Here is a 19,498-nt window from a genome sequence, read left to right on the forward strand (position 1 = left end):
CCACTGGTTTCAAACAACTGAGCAAAGGGGAGTTACTATAACTGGTGTTTAAAAAAAAAAGGTTTTAAAGATAAAAGAACTTGAAACCTAATGTATGGGATAGAAAAGTACTTAAAAACTACAATGCATAAACTTTTCCAACACACTTGCTATCAATGATGATAATGTACTAGTGCCTACACACACCAAATAGTCTGGCACAATTTTTTCACATTCTCCTTGCCTTTTATACACATGACACCACAGATTTACAAACAATTCTTTTTGCTCAACAGATTGACTTCTGCAATGTGATTGTTCAGTGGCTACTTTCCTCTTGGCACAGGTAGAAGAGACTCCGAAGCTAGGCCAAGCAGCTCTTCTAGGAGAAAGACACTCCAAATCAAACCATTGTACTCTAGTCTGAGGTTGTGCCATAGTCTTTGTATTATGGTGTTCACTATGTTGCTTTTGCTTGAGGGTATACTGGGGCACGCTATTATAATCTTGTTTCTCTTGTTTTTATGAAGTTTTTATAGTTTATATATGTTAATCTAATCTAGTGTAGTTTTTCTTAAAATATTATAGCTATTACTTCTCTTGTAGTTTACTTACAGTATTTTCTTGTTTCCTTTCCTCACTGGGCTATTTTCCCTTGTTGGTGCCCTTGGGCTTATAGCATCCTGCTTTTCCAACGAGGGTTGTAACTTAGCAAGTAATAATAAGGAAAATTAGATGGTAGTTTGAGTTGGAATGTTCTAGTGGAAAATAATCGTGCAATCTTATGACGTGGCTGTACTGATACAATGAGTTTGTACTCCGTTCATTTACTACAGTATAGCTGTAGAAGACAATTGGAAGTGTTTCTACTCATAAAACAGTGCATCCCCTCAACCTGTTACCCTTGCAAACTTAATCTCAAAACAATATTCAAAATATGTGAAAGCTGCTAAAGAACTACAAAGGTTTTATAACTGTCTGTTTCAAATTCTGTAATATAATCTTCTGTCACCTGATATTCAACTTAGATTCATTTATGAAAAACTTTTGGTATTTAGCATAAGTAAATGACCACAAGCAATCCAATTAAAACTAGGATAGTGTGTTATCCAAGCCTCTACAATTTCATAATCACTTATTTTCATTAGATTCCATACTATCAAGGGGAAAGCACTAGCATTTGAAAAGATACCACAAACGAACACTCAAATTGCCTGACCATGTCACTACTAAAACATAACATTGTGGGCAGAAGCTATTCAATACATAACCTATTAATAAGTCTCTACTTATACTTCAAGCTTTTCATAAGATAAAGCTTTTACTGGAACAGATATGGAACAGATATTAAAAAACAATAACTATGTATGAGAATTTATATAAAATACTCAAAACTAATCATCCCTTATCTCTTGAAGGATTTCATGTGTACCCCCTTAACTTTTATCACATATACAGTATCTTGTCATTCATAAATAAAACTTTTTGTAGTTAGAATTGGACTTTAGAATATAATCCAACACTGTACACAGGCATGTTATTTTAATTTGAATAACTAAGAACAGACAAAAAACCAAGTCAAGTCAACCTTAAGAAATGTAAAATCACACCAACAAACCTGAAAACCCTTGCAAGCAACTGTATGGTCTGCAGAATGAGTAAACAACTGGTCCATGTCCCAGAAGGGTTGCTGGTGCATTTCTTCGTAAAAAGGTAGCAGTGACATCAAAGGGCAACTTTGCCCCAAATCCTCATCTAGTGTATTGAACGTGTGGCAATTTACTTATCTGAAAAGTATTAATTTTTTTAATTGTCAATTGCATATCCACGATGGCACTGGTTAAACAATAAATTGTTATTAGACTGAGCTGTGGGCAGTTACACAAATGGTATTTAAAAAATATTGAAGATAAAAACACTTGAAAACTAATGTTTGGGATAAAAAAACTCAACTAGGCTACAATGCATGGACTGGAAGAGAAAAGAACAAAAATTACAAGGTAGAAATTTTTCATCAGTTTTGCCATTGGAGAATATATCTGTACTATTTCAGGAAAATTATCATTCTCCTTTGTCTACATCTTTTCCCACTTCTATGTGGGGTCAATGTTTCTGGTCAGCTTTCTCCATCTACCTCTGTCCCACACCTCATCACCGGTTAATCCCTTAGATTAAAGGTCATCCTTGATACAGTCCACCTATGATTGTAAATAAAGAAAATTAACAATAGTCTTCCACAACTATAGTAAATGAATGGAAGGATAAATCATGGCTGCATATCTTATCATGAGGTTATACAATTTTTCCCACTAGAATATTCTAATACCGTTTATAATTTCAGGAAAATTATAAACGGTATTAGAATATTCTAGTGGGAAAAATTGTACCAACCTTACAATAAGATATGCAGCCATGATTTATCCTTCTATTCATTTACTATAGTTGTGGAAGACTTGTTAATTTTCTTTTTTTACAATCTGGTGTCATGTATTTTAACCCTTTTACCCCCAAAGGATGTACTGGTACGTTTCACAAAAGCCATCCCTTTACCCCCATGGAAGTACCGGTACGTCCTTGCAAAAGAAATGCTATAAAAAATTTTTTTTTTCATATTTTTGATAATTTTTTGAGAAAATTCAGGCATTTTCCAAGAGAATGAGACCAACCTGACCTCTCTATGACAAAAATTAATCCTGTTAGAGCAATTTAAAAAAAATATACTGCAAAATGTGCTGGAAAAAAAACAACCCCCTGGGGGTTAAGGGTTGGAAATTTCCAAATAGCCTGGGGGTAAAAGGGTTAAGAAATAATTTGGATTGATGAAATTTAGTACTTTTTCACACTTCATACCTGATATTCAACTTAGATTAATATGAGAAAACTATTTCCCTTTTGGGTACAAGTAAACGACCCATAGGAATCCGATTAGGGTAAAAATAGTGTTTGGCAAGACTTTACCAAAACATAACATTCCGGACAGAAATAATTAAATACATAACCTAATTTACTAAGCTGGTATTTATTAGATAAGGATTTTAATAGTTAGGATATTAACTTCTACAAAATATGTTAAGAAAGAATTTGATATAAACTACTCAAAACTAAATTGGTACTTTTCTCTTTAAAGAATTCCTGTCTATACCTATATACTTTCATCATATATATTGTAGTGTGATTCATACTTTTTTTATAATTAGATTTATGAATACAGTATAGCCCAACACAAGGATACTGGAAGCTATTCAGCCCCAAAGTGCAATTAAAGGAAAATCCCGCAGTTACCTTAAAGAAAGAAGCTAAGAAAGGTTGAAAAGCAAAATAAGGAAAAGGCAGGAACAAAGGTAAAGATAAGGATACAGCAACTAAAGGAGTGCTGGAAAGATACTTAAATAACACCTGCAGTGCACCATGCGAGGTGTACTAACACTACTACCTGCTCTAAGGTTTATAGCAATCAGACTTCAATGAATGTAACATACATTTTCAAAATACCATAAACAAAATACCAACAGTCATGAATAGTTATTCACCAAATTTAAAGACAACTAAGGAATACAAAGTTACTTGGCAAAATAACAGATCATCCTTCAATCCCATATACAATACACTAAGTTCATTATCATCATCATCATCATAATCATATCCTCCCCAGCCTAGTGACACAAAGGGCCTCCGTTATATTTCGCCAGTCATCACTATCTTGGGCTTTCAAATCAATATTTCTCAATTCATCATCTCCTACACCAAGTTACATCAGACCAATACAGCATAAGCAAAAAATAAGGCAGGGAAATATTGCCTAATCAAATATTTAACACCACTAAATAACAAACATGTTATTTTCATTAGTAAAATAAATTTTTGAATATACTTACCCGGTGATCATATAGCTGTCAGCTCCGCTGCCCGACAGAAAAACCTAAGGACAAAATACGCCAGCGATCGCTATACAGGTGGGGGTGTACATCAACAGCGCCATCTGTCGAGCAGGTACTCAAGTACTCCATGTCAACACAGAACCAATTTTCTCCTCGGCCCACTGGGTCTCTATTGGGGAGGAAGGGTGGGTCCTTTAATTTATGATCACCGGGTAAGTATATTAAAAAATTTATTTTACTAATGAAAATAACATTTTTCAATATTAAACTTAGCCGGTGATCATATAGCTGATTCACACCCAGGGGGGTGGGTAGAGACCAGCATATATGTTAACATTAAGAGCTAAGTATTTTGTATTTCATTTTAGCAGTTATTCAAAATAACAAACATAAAATTAATAAGTACCTGGTAAGGAAGTCGACTTGAACAATTACTCTGCCTTTTTAAGTACGTCTTCCTTACTGAGCCTCGCGATCCTCATAGGATGCTGAGCGACTCCTAGGAGCTGAAGTATGAAGGGTTGCAACCCATACTAAAGGACCTCATCAAAACCTCTAATCTAGGCGCTTCTCAAGAAAAGAATTTGACCACCTGCCAAATCAACCAGGATGCGAAAGGCTTCTTAGCCTTCCGGACAACCCAAAAAACAACAATAAAAAACATTTCAAGAGAAAGATTAAAAAGGTTATGGGATTAGGGGAATGTAGTGGTTGAGCCCTCACCCACTACTGCACTCGCTGCTACGAATGGTCCCAGGGTGTAGCAGTTCTCGTAAAGAGACTGGACATCTTTAAGGTAAAATGATGCGATCACTGACTTGCTTCTCCAATAGGTTGCATCCATTACACTCTGCAGAGATCTGTTTTGTTTGAAGGCCACTGAAGTTGCGACAGCTCTAACTTCATGTGTCCTTACCTTCAGCAAAGCATGGTCCTCCTCATTCAGATGGGAATGAGCTTCTCGAATCAAAAGTCTGATATAATAAGAAACTGCATTCTTCGACATAATAGCGCACCATAAAGCTTCTGACTGTCCACGTAATGGTTTAGTACGTCTCAAATAGTACTTAAGAGCTCTTACAGGGCATAGTACTCTTTCTTGTTCATTTCCAACCAAATTAGAAAGGCTTGGAATATCGAACGATTTGGGCCAAGGACGAGAAGGAAGTTCGTTTTTGGCTAAAAAACCAAGCTGTAAGGAACATGTAGTCGTTTCAGATGTAAATCCAATGTTCCTGCTGAAGGCGTGTATCTCACTGACTCTTTTAGCTGTTGCTAAGCAGACGAGGAAAAGGGTCTTCAAAGTGAGATCTTTAAAAGAGGCTGATTGAAGTGGTTCGAACCTTGCTGACATAAGGAACCTTAGTACCACGTCTAAGTTCCAACCTGGTGTGGCCAATCGACGCTCCTTCGAGGTCTCAAAAGACTTAAGGAGGTCCTGTAGATCTTTGTTGTTGGAAAGATCTAAGCCTCTGTGACGGAAGACTGCTGCCAACATGCTTCTGTAACCCTTGATCGTGGGAGCTGAAAGAGATCTTTCCTTCCTTAGGTATAAAAGGAAGTCAGCTATCTGAGTTACAGAGGTACTGGTTGAGGATACTGATTTCGACTTGCACCAGCTTTGGAAGACTTCCCACTTCGACTGGTAGACTTTAAGAGTGGATGATCCTCCTTGCTCTAGCAATCGCTCTGGCTGCCTCCTTCGAAAAGCCTCTAGCTCTCGAGAGTCTTTCGATAGTCTGAAGGCAGTCAGACGAAGAGCGTGGAGGCTTGGGTGTACCTTCTTTTCATGCGGCTGACGCAGAAGGTCCACTCTTAGAGGAAGTGTTCTGGGAACGTCTACTAGCCATTGCAGTACCTCGGTGAACCATTCTCTCGCGGGCCAGAGGGGAGCAACCAACGTCAACCTTGTCCCTTCGTGAGAGGCAAACTTCTGCAGTACTCTGTTGACAATCTTGAACGGGGGGAATGCATAAAGGTCTAGATGGGACCAATCCAGAAGAAAGGCATCTATGTGAACTGCTGCTGGGTCCGGAATCGGTGAGCAATAAATTGGGAGCCTCTTGGTCATCGAAGTTGCAAACAGATCTATGGTAGGCTGACCCCACAAGGCCCATAGTCTGTTGCATACATTCTTGTGAAGGGTCCACTCTGTTGGGATAATTTGACCCTTCCGGCTGAGGCGGTCTGCCATGACATTCATGTTGCCTTGAATGAACCTCGTTACTAGGGATATGTTTCGATCTCTTGACCAGGTGAGGAGGTCCCTTGCGATCTCGTACAACGTCATCGAATGAGTCCCTCCTTGCTTGGAGATGTACGCCAAGGCTGTGGTGTTGTCGGAGTTCACCTCCACCACCTTACCTAGAAGGAGGGACTTGAAGCTTCTCAACGCCAGATGAACTGCCAGTAGCTCCTTGCAGTTGATGTGCAACGTTCTTTGATCCGCATTCCCAACCGTCCAATGTCGCACCCCAGCCCGTGTCCGATGCGTCCGAGAAGAGAAGGTGGTTGGGGGTCTGAACAGCCAGTGGCAGACCCTCCCTGAGGAGAATGTTGTTCTTCCACCAAGTCAGTGAAGACTTCATCTTCTCGGAAATAGGAATCGAGACCGCTTCTAGCGTCTTGTCCTTTCTCCAGTGAACAGCTAGGTGAAATTGAAGAGGACGGAGGTGGAGTTTCCCTAACACGATGAACTGGTCCAGTGATGAAAGCGTCCCTATCAGACTCATCCACTGTCTGACTGAACATCGGTCCTTCTTCAGCATATTCTGGATGCATTCTTTGGCTTGACTGATTCTGGGGGCCGACGGAAAAGCCCGAAAAGCTTGACTCTGAATCTCCATTCCTAGGTACACTATAGTTTGGGATGGGACGAGTTGGGACTTTTCCATATTGACCAGGAGACCCAATTCCTTGGTCAGATCCAGAGTCCACTTTAGATTCTCCAGACAGCGACGACTTGACGAAGCTCTTAGAAGCCAGTCGTCCAAATAGAGGGAGGCTCTGATGTCTGCTAAATGCAGGAATTTGGCAATATTCCTCATCAGTTTCGTAAAAACAAGAGGTGCCGTGCTTAGGCCAAAGCACAGGGCTTGGAACTGGTATACAACCTTCCCGAAAACGAACCTTAGAAAAGGTTGGGAATCTGGGTGGATGGGGACGTGAAAATAAGCGTCCTTTAGGTCTAACGAGACCATCCAGTCTTCCATCCTGACCGATGCTAGAACCGACTTTGTCGTCTCCATGGTGAACGTCTGCTTTGTGACAAAGACATTCAGAGCACTGACGTCTAGCACCGGCCTCCACCCTCCTGTCTTCTTCGCCACTAAGAAGAGACGGTTGTAAAAGCCCGGGGATTGATGGTCCCGGACTTTGACTACCGCTCCCTTTTGTAGTAAGAGAGACACCTCTTGCTGCAAAGCTAGTCTCTTGTCCTCCTCTCTGTACCTGGGAGAGAGGTCGATGGGAGTTGTTGCTTGAGGGGGCTTGCGCAAGAATGGAATCTTGTACCCCTCTCTGAGTAACTTCACAGACTGTGCGTCTGCGCCCCTGTTCTCCCAGGCCTGCCAGTAGTTCTTGAGCCTGGCTCCCACTGCTGTCTGAAGAAGGTGGCAGTCAGACTCTGCCTCTAGAGGACTTGGAACCCTTCTTCTTGCTCCCACGTTGACCTTCGGCACGAGCACCTCCTCTGCTGGAGGCTCTGCCACGAAAGGGCGAAATGATCCTTGACGCTGGAGTGTCCATCCTGGGTCTAGGCACGGAGGGCAAAGGGGTGGCTTTGCATGCGGATGACGCAACCAGGTCATGAGTGTCTTTCTGGATCAAGGAGGCGGCAATCTCCTTGATCAACTCTTCAGGGAAGAGACACTTCGAGAGCGGAGCAAACATAAGTTCCGACTTTTGACATGGGGTGACTCCAGCTGACAAGAAGGAGCAAAGGTGATCCCGCTTCTTGAGGACCCCGGACACGAAAGAAGCCGCAAGCTCACTAGAACCATCCCGTATGGCTTTGTCCATGCAGGACATAATGAGCATGGAAGTTTCCTTGTCAGAAGGGGAGGTCTTCCTGCTCAACGCTCCCAAACACCAGTCCAAGAAGTTAAAGACTTCGAATGCTCGAAATACTCCTTTCATAAGATGGTCCATATCCGAAGGAGTCCAACAAATCTTGGAGCGTCTCATGGCCAGCCTGCGGGGAGAGTCTACCAGACTTGAGAAGTCGCCCTGGGCAGAGGCAGGAACTCCCAAGCCGAGAACTTCTCCCGTGGCATACCAGACGCTAGATCTGGAAGCAAGCTTGGCCGGGGGAAACATGAAGGCTGTCTTCCCAAGCTGCTTCTTGGACTGCAACCAATCTCCCAGTACTCTTAAAGCTCTCTTGGACGAGCGAGCGAGTACGAGCTTCGTAAAGGCAGGTGCGGATGACTGCATGCCTAAAGCGAACTCAGAGGGAGGCGAGCGTGGTGCTGCAGACACAAACTGATCAGGATATAAATCCTTGAACAGCGCAAGCACTTTCCTAAAGTCTAAGGAGGGAGGCGTGGTCTTGGGTTCGTCGATGTCCGTGTGTTGGTCGTCAAGATGTGCAGCTTCGTCATCATCAGAGAGTCCATCGTCTGAATGTTGAGGAGGAAGCGGCAAAGGAGTAGGTAAAAGCTGGGCGGCTGAGTCCGGCAGCACGGGTGCATGCGTGGCTGCACTGGACCCAACGTCATGGAAACGTTGGTCAGTCTGTGAACTGGCAACAACCATAGCTGTGTGGGGACACAAGGCGTCTACTCCTGACTGCGGTTGAGTAGCGGAAACCACAGTGGGTTGCGGAGGTTGACGCACAGCGTCAAAACACGGCAACTTAACTCCACCCTCCTGTTGTTGTGGTAACACGCGAACGTCAACGGAGGGTTCCGTGCGTCGGTGAATGTCAACATGCGTCTGGCAGGGTCGACTGCGCATGGGTGGAGGAACTCTCACAGCTGGAGTGCGGGAGCAGGCAGCCTCAGCGTCAGCTGGGCGCACAACCGTGGTAGGTTGTAGGCTAACGGGTGCAGCGTCAACCTTCTCCGCACGATACTCCTGCATGAAAGAAGCTAACTGAGTCTGCATAGACTGTAGCAAAGACCACTTAGGGTCTACAGCAGCAGGTGCGGCAACAGACGGAGTTACTGCCTGTTGCGGTACCACTTTGCCTCTCTTAGGAGGTGTGCAGTCGTCGGAAGACTGCAGCGAGTCCGAACTGACCCAGTGGCTACACCTGGGCCGTTGGACTTGCGCGGAAGGGACCTTGCGTTTAAGAGGCCGTGAGACCTTGGTCCATCGTTTCTGGCGTGAAACCTCTTCCGCAGACGAGGAATGAACGGGCTCACTCGTCTTCTTGTGGGTGGGACGATCTGGGAAAGATACGTCCGAAACCACGGAGGGAACGTCTGTCCGCTGATTAAAGCCTGTCGAACCCTTTGGTCGTACGACATTGCTTCTCCCCTGGGCTTGGGAGCTTGCAAGAGGTCCCGGACTGGGAGGACGACAGGCACGAACAGACGCACCCTCATGCGTAACACTAACACTTTTCACTGCACTAACCACTTCACTTCCCCCTGCACTTTTACCCTTCAACTCCCTGACGTCAGCCATGAGTTGGTTGCGGTCACTCGCCAATGACTCGACTCTCTCACCCAGAGCCTGGATGGCACGCATCATATCTGCCATCGAAGGTTGTTGAGTGCTAGAAGGGGGATCAGGAGCAACCACTACAGGGGAAGGAATAGGTTGTGGGGCATGGGGAGAGGAAAAATCAACTGAGCGAGACGAACTCCTCCTGACTCTATCTCTCTCTAGCCTACGTGAATATTTCAGGAATTCTTGAAAATCGAATTCCGAAAGCCCAACGCATTCCTCACATCGATCTTCCAATTGACAGGTTTTACCCCGACAATTGGAACAAATGGTGTGCGGATCGATAGAGGCCTTCGGAAGACCCTTGAACAGTCCCTAGCGCTACACTTCCTGTCCTTGGGGACTTGAGAGGGGTCAGACATCTTGAATTAGTCAAAGGGGGAATTCAAAATCTATCCAAGTCGTCAACAAATAATCCAAAATTCAATAAAAGAATGCAAGGAAGTATTGAAGATAACCTCTGCACAGCGAAAGCTAATAACCAGAAATGAATACTTCACCAAATAACGTGAAAATCAATCCAGAAAGCAACAGCGTATTTAGTAGGTCTTGCCAGTGGCACGACAGAGAGAAAATTGGTTCTGTGTTGACATGGAGTACTTGAGTACCTGCTCGACAGATGGCGCTGTTGATGTACACCCCCACCTGTATAGCGATCGCTGGCGTATTTTGTCCTTAGGTTTTTCTGTCGGGCAGCGGAGCTGACAGCTATATGATCACCGGCTAAGTTTAATATTGAAAAATATAAAATTATGTAGGGTCAATAGGCGTAGATGATGATCATGAAATGACAAAGGCCTGCAGCAAATTTTCTGACAATTAGGGGTTTTCTCCTCCATTTAAAATAACCAATAGAATAGATGTGCTAGAATTTACATGTGATAGAAAGTCTAATAACTTCCATAATAAGTAAAATAGGTAAAGTGAAGTGACATTTACTTCAGCTTCATGTACAGTACTACAAAAATTTTCTATAAGAATAAAAATCCTTCCAGGAAAAATCTAGCTTCAGCATGAAGGGGCCTCTTGTTCAACAGACTACTTTTCATGGCATTGAAGAAGTCCCTTTAAAGTTACTTTGAAAAGGCAAAGTTTTCTTTTAAAGCTTAAAGTGGCAAAAACCAACTTGCTACATCTATGCCATCTAATGTTTACTGTTTTATAATGCTTCATAATAATAGACAAACAAATTTGCTCAACACATTTGCAGCCCTTACTATTGAAATTGAATCTTCTTCCTAATAACTACCTCAAATTGAGCTCAAAACCATGCAGCGTGAATATTCAACATTGATTGTAAGGAAAAATTTTAAACAGCACATTCAACTTGCAGAAGAACTCTGTGTTTAAGACGTAGTAGTAGAAGTTACTAACCTTCATGATTCCTAGACGCTTTTTACCTTGCCAGGGATTTTACTAGAGTTACCGGATTAGAATTAATTACTCTTGAAAATCCTTTTTTTCAAAATCAGCAGTCTTGGTAAAGCTTTTATATGGGGAATTCTGTTGAAATCATCATACAGTATTTATTAAAATAATTTCCTTTATCAGTTCTTTTAGCATAAAATAAAAACCTGCTGCTCTATGAAGCCTTCATACAGGAACCCAAAAGGTGGGATAGAAAATGTCCTTTAGCCTTTTATAAAGGCTAGAATGCTAAGAAAAAAAAAAGTTAGAAATTTAGTTAAACAAGAATTTCAAGACTCAAGCTTACTAACCAAATTGTGCAATTAACAACATGAACTCTTTAAAATTCAACACAGTTAATCAAACATATCTAAAATTCAAGACGGTTAATCCAACATACAAGATAACCAATGATTCCAAATTATTTACATTATACTTGCACCTTTTTCAAATATTGGTTTCATACTGGTTGCTGTACTCTTAAGTACTCTTAACCTAAGTACAGCAGATTGTCAAGTGTGTTTTAATCTAGCAACATATGCATTATGAATTACTAAAGCTCCAGAAGACTACAACCATGTAAAAAATATACTCATGTAAAAAGTGGCAACATAGATACTGCACTTATGTACTGTACAGTATGTAGTCAAAAAGACTGAAAGGGTCATGAGAGACCTTACATGAAAACAAAAGCCAAGAAAATAACATTCCCCATGGAATACTGTGTATTTCTTTAATAATGAAATAATAAAGTTAGCAGTGCAAAAGCTTCTGGAAACTAGATACTGAATACACCAGGTTAACAACAGTAATAAAATAGAAATACCTAAGAAATAACAAATCACAAACCCAGGGACAGACTGTATATCTATATTTATAAATTTGGGTACTGTAATATGGTATAGGACTGGAAGCCAATTGGAGGGGGGGGGAACTCTGCAGTTGCACTTCAAGTAAATATTGATAGATGTTCAACGGAAAGATGGACGGAAAGTAGTGGGCATGAAGGCACAGTAGATGGCTAGCAACGCTAGGAGGTTAAAAGACGCTGGAGCACCCTTGAAGTTAAGTCTAGAGTGCATCTTCAAAGGTTTATAGGCTGCTTATCAAGTCTAGAGTGCATCTTCAAAGGTTTATAGGCTGCTTATCAAGTCTAGAGTGCATCTTCAAAGGTTTATAGGCTGCTTATGAATGGCAGAGGCAAGAGACGGAGACAATATCCTGGCAAATAGAACAATGCCCAAGAGACTGCCTAAATACTGTATATATAAGATCAGTGCCTAAGCCTGTTCTCCACCATAGTTAGGAGCAGGGAGGCCCAGGCAATGGCTGCTGATGACTTAGCAGGCAGACCTATAGGCTCCCCCAAAGTCCCCATCCTAGCTCACAAGGATGATGAGGTTCCAGACACTACAAGAAACTGTCAAGTTTTAGCGGGACTAACCTGAGTCTGGCAATCGCCAGGCAGGGACACTGATTAAGTATGAATTAAGAGTGTTACTGAACTTATAATGTATGGCGAATCCTTGAACCTTCAAATCCAGCTGAACTCAAAATTAAGATATCCACAGCCCTACCCATAAAAATTAATTACCGTATTTCAAAGACTTATAATTCATACTGGTAGCTGTACTGAGCACCAAAAGTTTGTAACATTTGCTAATGTGGGGTAGGCTAGCTACTACTATGAGTATTAATATATCAAAAGACTGCATTCACTACAAAAACATTAAAGTATTTAAAAAACGTAGCCAAAATATTTCAGCAAGACTTATCAACTATGCAAAAAAGAAGTCTTTTCAATTTACACTGCAGATTGAATGCATAATCTTTCAAAAAGAGCCTATTTGGCTGCAATACCATTCATTTAATTTACACAAAATTCCCAATAATACTTTAACACAAGATCTCTATAGCAACATTAAGAAAAGGAGAAATCCTTGTGCTATGCCAATCATCGCTTGTCCAGATAGAGACCTATTTAGGGCTTCTAGGACTGACTAAATTCCTTTCTGTAACTATGGCGTTAATCTAAAAACATATTGAATACTGCAGCACATACTGTACTTCACTAAAAACCAATACAGTATTCCACATTCTTCTTCTAAAATTTTTGGCCTGTGGGTAGTTACCATTCACATAACCAGGGGTATGAAGATCTTCTAAACCCCCCCCCCCAAAAAAAAAGTCCTCCATAATGGTAAACTTGATTATGTGAAAGCAACAGTAAGAACATTTAGGTAAGTGAAAGATGCTCACTATAACCAGGTGACATCGTAGACCCAAGGGAAGTTATAGAAATAATGAATTGTAGTAGACATGGAGGTAGCAGAAAGAAATACTGTACTGTAAGTTGAAGCATAGGTACCTTGAAAATGGAACATAAGTCCTACAATGGATTGGAATTTGGACAGTGCAAAAGACAATGAACAAAAATACCGGTAACTAATTTTAAGTATTAATTAAAAAATCAGAAAGCTCAACTGCACATTTTGATGACTTAAAATTAGATAACGCAGGTTTTATTCAAATTTCACCCAACATCAAATATTCAAACCATGAGATTTCAGACAAGAAATTGCTCTACTATACCAGTGATCAACATAGATATGCTACTATAGCTTTTTCTAACCATAATCATGCTAAATTCAAACTCCTTTACACCACAATATTTAAATTGACTTCTTTTGAAATCCTGTTCCTAACACCAGGTTTAGCATGATCAATATCCTGTTTCAAGATTCAAACTCAGTATTACTGTACAGCATGGCTCAGTCACATTATTTTGCAATATTCATAAGATTTAGATTGTATACGGTGTCAAAGTTCATAAGTATATTTCCATAGGGAGATTGGCTTAAAATTATGAATTTGGTACCATAATTCCAAATTTCATAAACTTAATCTGATCTCTGTGGACATTTTTAATATCAACTCCTTATATTGAACTGTGATGCCACTGACGACCTGAATCTCACAACTACTGCATTGCAGAACCTAATGACTGATTTGAACAAACTAGTACAAGACAGCAGTTACTCTGAACCAGGCATTAGATTAAAAATGACCTTTAATCAGAGAACAAACTAATGATAATACTAAACCCGGTTCAAGATATAGGCTTTCAAAAGTGAAGATACTTTTAATATTGTGGTGTAAGAAATGGTTGGAGTGATGCAAAGCGATTTGAATTAGAAAATTCTGTAGTACGGTTGGAAGATACTGGAAAAAATCAACGGCTAAACATAGAACTAGAAATGTGCAATGATTCCACAAAAGCAGCATCTAAAACATGAAATAAGTGTCAAGGAAGTTGCAACCATTAACACACAAGAATTACAGTGTAATGGCCATAACACCTCTCATAAGCAAAACAAAATGTTCAGCTTCCAATATTGTGATTATCTATTTTATTCAAAATAATAGAACCCAAGTAATGTACATATAACTGAAATGAAGAATGCAGAGAGATCATTTATCCACCTAATCCTCCACAATTGTGGTAAAAACTGGCTCAATTTAAAATTTTGACATTTCAAGGCAAAAACAAGCCATGCTATCTCTCAAAATTTGTAAACAATATTTTCTGTTGTCCCACTCAAGACAAGATCTATGGTTCTCTTAAAGATTACTTTGATACCAAAGGATGCTTAAATTGATTAATAGGATAAGGATAAAAGAGGATGCAATCTTAAAAGAGCTGGGCTTTTGAAGAGGTAGGCAATTTTTGGATCAGATTTTTAGCTAGGTATATATGGACAAAATAGATGAAAAGCAAACACATCCACAATGTTCCCTGGGTGTTGAAATACACCTTCGAATACTGCCCACAGGTTTGGAAGGGGGGGGGGAGTAAAACACCAGGAAAGTCATCTTTTGCAGAGTAGTAAACATACTGATCCCTGATAAGTCATAAATTGCATGAAGCCTTTCCACCACTCAAGGATGTAAAGACCTTTCTCGTATGACTACCAGAGCTTAGGGACCTGACAAGTCTTCTTAAATTCCTCTTCCCTAGAATGAACCTCGTTGACAGCTCCAAAGTGCTGTCCACTGCCCAGATGTGCCATTGCTTAGTCAACTACTGTACCATGGGCTAGGCTACACAAAACAGTGCCTCCTTGCATTTTTATGTATCCTACGACCTTAGTGTCCTATAAAATACTGTTTGAAAGGTTACAGTACATGGACTGTTGCTTGCATTTCCAACATGTTGTGTCTTCTGTTTTTCTCTCAACAACACTCTTCAACCGAGGCCTCATGTGAGTACTCCACCTTTACAGTATTTGGAAGCATTTGAGAACAGAAGCATTTCTATTGGAGGAGAATAGAGTGGAACTCGTGAGAATTTTGTGATCCAGCTACCAAGAAAGATCTTCTGGAACCTCATGTTCCACTGAAAAAAGACGAGACAGGATACTGCTTGTTGCTGATCAGCGATGCTTCAGACATCATTAAAAAGATCGCTGATGGAGTCGCCCCAATTGAAAAATTCTCTGAGGAAAGCAGTCCCAGAGGATGCTGCCAGAGCTGAGCCAGATGTTTCTTCTTGTACAAGAACTGTAGCGATGCCTCTTACGAGTGCTGATATGACGGAATAGGATAGACGCTTATTGCTGCCGTACCTATCAGCATGAAGAATACTTCACCATTCTGCATGGGGTTGAGACTACATTCCCATATTTATCATTATCTCTAGATCGTGACAAAACTAGTCCAGTCAATCTCAATCCTTTAGTAACTACTTATGGGAGGAGGCCAGGATCAGCCAATCGACTAGATTCCTAATCGGATGTGCCCCGGCAAGAAGGCCCCATCAAAAGTCAGGGTTAACACCTGAGGAATAGTGTACAGTCCATAAAACGGTCTTGAACAGATGCATCGTCAATTTAGGAAGGAACAGAGGTACTTTTCAATAAAAGAGTGATGGATGGGTATTTGGAAATACAGTCCACATCCTACATACACACTGAAAGCACCAAGTATGTCTCTTGATAGTAGAACTAACAGGAAAGTACTGTCTCCATGTTGAATGGAGTTTCACAAACAACACTGTTCAGAGGCAAGGTCCAAGACTGGTCTCTGGCCACAGTTAACTTCTGCACCTGAAAAAGTAGACTGTAAAAACCAGAAGAGACTAAAATGTCTTTGAACACATTATTTTCCTCCACAAAGGATACAGCTTTATGTGACTTTGGAAAGCATGAGTTGAATACCTTTGCAATGCATATCTGGGGTGGCCATTGGTTCTTGAAGTGCAATAATTAACCATCCCAAAGGACTTACTCCCCACAGCTTGGCCTCATGTCATTGCCACACTGTTAAATGGCATGAGAGTCATTTTCACTCTATGAGAGCTGCCCAATGGCATGAAAGTCATCACCACCCCATGGCAGCAGGAGAAAGGGGTCTACTATTCAAGTAACCCCTGCCTCCTCCCCTCTTCCCCCTGGACTGACCAGCCTAGGTGCCTCGAAAAAGTGGAGCACCATCTAACACTTTCATAGAGGAAGAGGTCATTGGAGGCCGTGATCAGGCCTTGCAGAAAGCAGAAGCCTTCCTCATCCTCAATCCTTAAGGCATAATCACCCAAAGGCTTTGCCGCAGTAGTCTTTACAACCACCGCTGGTTCAACATCCCTCTTCGGAAAGCAAAGTGGTCTCCTGCAGTGAAGCATTCTTAGTTCCACAATGCCTCTGATCTACGCTGGCGATAGAATCTATAGACTTCAAGACTCAATTGGCTCAGTAATTGACTGACCGATATGACAGAAAGATCACTACTTTTTCACCAGAAATTTCCAGCATTTTGTACTTAGCTAGCCTCACCATTTGAGAAACCCTGGGACTTGGAAAAGGACGCCACTAGTGTTTGGAATTGAAATCTAAAATCAAGTCGACCTGAATATCCCAAAAGTGTTTGAAAGTTTCGAAAAAAGTTAGATACTGTACAGTAATGCACTTTCTAATAAAATGTGACTTCATCAATCTCCAGTCATTTATACTCAAGGTGACCAGGTCAATGAATTCTCAGAAAAATTCTGATAGGAAACGAGCATTTTTGTGAGGCCTTCTATTATTTGGCGACCAAAAAGGGCTGCCCATGTGTAAATCCGGCCCTTTGGGCTGCACATAAGATCTTTCCTACCATCCCCTCTTGGACCTGATCTAGAGAATTGATCTACGATTCCACTGGAGTGGTAGCTTTTTTATTATCTTTTTCTACTTTCAACATTTCAAAACCATGATTTTGATTTCGAAATAAAAGTTTTTAAAAGTTTTCACTCATTTTGACCTGAGGTAGGCTATAGATGAGGCTTCCATTGCACACCACTCAAGATCTGAGACGAACGTATCTTTTGCTCCAAACTCTTCCACTGTTAGTCCAACCATCAGTGGGGGCACTGTGGGACCAATGACTAATGACAGCCTCATACCTTCAGGTAAGTACTCTCTCCTCTGCCAATAGTGTGTTGAAGGCTTGATCTTGCTTGACTGTCCTGACATTAAAGAACTCTCAGACCTATGGATCTGATTGTTAACTTTGTCTAATGCCACACAAGCTAGACCTGACCATGGCAGTTCCCGGGAGGACCTTGATCCTTGAGAGGCACAGAAGAGCTAATCAATAATATAAAATCCCCGTCCCCCTTGACAGATGTCACAGTCCTCCCCTACCCCAAATCATTGCCCTCACATTAAATACTCACCGTCAAGGACCCTCAATGTCAGGATGCCAGAAAACTTCAAATCCTTTATTCATTCGCATCAAATGCAAAGGTTCACGAAGGAATACTAAATCAGGGTTCACCACTTCCGCTGTTATTACCACAAAAATTGACTGTCTTTAGAGGCACAGCAACATCATTCAAAAAGGGGGAGGGCTCGATAGACAACTCAGATTGTTCCTTGCCGGGTACGTATATTACGCACCGGGACCAACAACGAAAACAAAGTTACTCTCTGAAAAGAAGCTAAAAAAAGAACCTGGTTGAGAGCAATCCTTATAGGAAACAGAACCATCTAAGGTGCCAACACCCACTGATAGCAGACATACTCTGAGCTTCTCTGAGGATGGATCATACCGGGGTCTGGCATCCTGCGGGCAGGCACAAGAAGAGCACTCAGCAGGAGACCAAGGGTCATGGTCATCCTCCCACTCATCTGTAAGCTCATCTGAGGGAGGAGAACAATAATCAGGAGACCATGGATCCTCTTCCTGAGCAATTGTTTGAGCAAGGAATTGAATTGAATTGAATATGGGATTTAGGCATTAAGCCAAGCACTGGGGCATCAAAGGCCATTCAGCGCTATATAACGAAAATCATTCAATCATATCTGTACACTCACACCATTTAGTATCATTTTAACCTTTAATACAAATCGTAACACTTTCATACAATAAAATCTAGATGTGAAATAAATAGGGATTAAAAGGGTAAAATAAATAAATAAATTAATAAAATCAATTATAGCTCGTAATATAACCCAATACTTTGTATAAATTTTCTCAAGTTCAGGGTATTACAGTTTTCCCCCAGTATATCTCTTAACGGTTTGTCCTGGAGTAAATGTGTCCTCCTCTGGAGATTAAAAACAGGACAATCGACTAAAATATGTTTAACATCCATTGTCACTTGACAGGTATTACAGAGAGGGGCCTGTCTCCCTTCCCCACTCTTCATTAAATAATTGTGCGTTGCATGTGTATGGCCAATACGCAGCCTAGTTAAAATAATGGTATCCCTTCTACTTGTAGAATTACAAGATGACCATTTATCCACCAATGGGTGGATTTGTTTCAATTTTGTATTGGTGGTCAGTTCAGACCATCGAGCTTGCCACTTATTTTTACAGTAAAGATGAATCTCACTTTTAAGATCTTTGTAAGGAATACTCAAGGGGGATGGATTACTTAGCCCTGAAGCTTCCTTTGCTGCCTTATCTACTTGTTCATTCCCATCCACCCCAACATGGGCAGGGACCCAACAGAAGTGAACACTGATACTCTTCCTAGATTGCAGAAGTACTAACCAGTCCTACACCTCTTGTACTAGATGATGGCCTGGCATAATTTGTTTTAATGAGAGTAAAACACTATTGGAATTCGTAAAAATTGTATAAAAACTATTTTGGTTGCCATTTTTAAAAATATGTTGGACTGCGAGAATTATTGCGTACAGCTCAGCACTAAAAATTGAACAAGAGTATGGGAGTTTCCTTCTAATAACAATATCCCCCACCACAGCTGCACTTCCAACTCCTGCAGCCGATTTGGAGCCATCTGTAAAAACATGTTTCCCATGATGTTGAGCAGCATGATTTAAAAACTCACTTTTCATTACCCTACTAGGTAAGGTATTTTTTTCTCCTGCCGTAAAACATACTTTAACAGGTGGATTACACCAAGGAGGAGACTTGGGATATCCTACCTCTGCTATCTGTGCTGTTAACAAGCCTACTTCTCTAGCATCATTTTTCAGCTGTACTTCCAAAGGCTTAGGCACTCTAGATCTGTTAGGAGCCCGATCTAAAGGCGCCCTAACATATTTACAGTTAGGA

The 19,498-nt window shown here is 41.1% G+C and overlaps 1 long non-coding RNA gene across 1 annotated transcript in view; it reads right to left on the bottom strand.

Annotated features, from left to right (window-relative positions):
- LOC137627795 (uncharacterized) overlaps positions 1-19,498 on the bottom strand; it is a 53,520-nt gene that overhangs the window by 21,205 nt on the left and 12,817 nt on the right. The window contains exon 2 of the long non-coding RNA XR_011041222.1: positions 1,598-1,766. This is a non-coding gene — a long non-coding RNA (uncharacterized lncRNA). The remainder of the gene's footprint in view (positions 1-1,597; positions 1,767-19,498) is intronic.

The sequence above is a fragment of the Palaemon carinicauda genome, chromosome 35 (genome assembly GCF_036898095.1).
Source record: "Palaemon carinicauda isolate YSFRI2023 chromosome 35, ASM3689809v2, whole genome shotgun sequence".
In the NCBI taxonomy this organism is placed as follows: Eukaryota; Metazoa; Arthropoda; class Malacostraca; order Decapoda; family Palaemonidae; genus Palaemon; species Palaemon carinicauda.